We start from the raw sequence: 1,425 nt of genomic DNA on the forward strand, positions 1-1,425 counted from the left end.
TTGCAGGTCTCGGCGATAAATTTTATAACACCATTTTTAAATTCAAAACCTAATAAAATTGACGACATGCAGCCAACGTGCAAAAGTAAGAATTATTTTAATCACCGTTAATTAGCCGATAACCTTCTTCAGAATGAAATAAATAATAATATCATTACTGAGGAACAGTGTTATCTTCAATCATTCATTTTCTCTTTACATGTGATGAAGTTTTATCCCTATCTCATTTACACGCTGCATGAGAATGGTTTAAAATTGTAAGTGTTTATGACTCAGTTGCAAAACCATTGATTGTGTGTGTGCCGATTCTTGATAGGAGGAGCACTTGAGACCGAAGTTCCAGTTCTATATATGTATCAATAGAATCAATTTCAACCAGATTCTTTAAACCCAATAACATAATTTATTTCAAGTGGGCTGGATGGAGGAACATGATCCATGTAAAAAATTGTTATCGTTTTACTTGAACTGAATGCTCATAAAATATTGGAGTGGGAACTAATTGGATAATAGTACAGCTGGCAACATTTGCGGAATAGATTCGTGCAGCCAAAACGCACAATGACAACCTGGGACTGTGCGGCACCGAATACTCGGGGGAAAAACAGTTGAACACTTCGTCCCTGGGTGGGCTCAAAACACCAACCTTTCGGTTAACAGCCGAACGCGCTAACCCATTGCGCCACAGAGACTTATGGAAGTATAAGGTTCAAGGCATCCCAAACCAGGGTGTCAGACAGTTAAAGCTTCAGATTGCTCTGACCGGGATGGAACTTGTCCACTCTCAGTGGTACTTTTCACAAATAAATAGAGGGACATTCATTGTGGATGCGTGGAAACAGTCTGGTCCCGCACACTGCAGACACTTCCATGTCATCGACAAAGAGCTCTCCCGCAACCGGTGTGATCTACCTTCCAGCCTTCCAGTGCCTTGTCTGTGACAAAGTATTCTGATTGTCCCGAAGCCGGTGTTAGGTTTGAATTCCTTTTCAGCTCCTGACTGCGGATATTCCTGTGATTAAACAGGAACTAAATGCTAACAGGGACAGTTGGATTCACCGTTTCTTTGCTTGGTGAAATTTCAAAGATTGAAAGCGACACACATCAACCCCAAACCTCCCGTGAGATGGAAGCCCAGTTGCTGTTTCAAGCTTTAATGCGGGAACAAGCAGAACTTATTCAAAGAAAGTCCAATTCCCTGAGACGCCTGATTATTTGCACCTAACTCCTTTGCAAAGATTTGATGTTCATGTTTGGTGATCTGGGTACATCTTGTACCAAACTACAGCACTTCAAACATAACTCAACGGCCTTAAAGCGCTTTGGGGTGACATGAGTTCCTGAAAGGCACTGCAGAAATGGAAGTCCTTCTTTGCAAAAGTTCGATGCAACTTCAAAATTTGCGAGCAATATCAGGGCTCCTCT

At 41.6% G+C, this 1,425-nt stretch overlaps 1 non-coding gene across 1 annotated transcript; it reads right to left on the bottom strand.

Annotated features, from left to right (window-relative positions):
• Positions 1-618: 618 nt before the first annotated feature.
• Positions 619-692, bottom strand: trnan-guu (transfer RNA asparagine (anticodon GUU)). The gene has a single exon. It is a non-coding gene; the product is annotated as a tRNA-Asn (tRNA).
• Positions 693-1,425: the final 733 nt, after the last annotated feature.

This window comes from Pristiophorus japonicus, unplaced genomic scaffold, assembly GCF_044704955.1.
Source record: "Pristiophorus japonicus isolate sPriJap1 unplaced genomic scaffold, sPriJap1.hap1 HAP1_SCAFFOLD_43, whole genome shotgun sequence".
Lineage (NCBI taxonomy): Eukaryota > Metazoa > Chordata > Chondrichthyes > Pristiophoridae > Pristiophorus > Pristiophorus japonicus.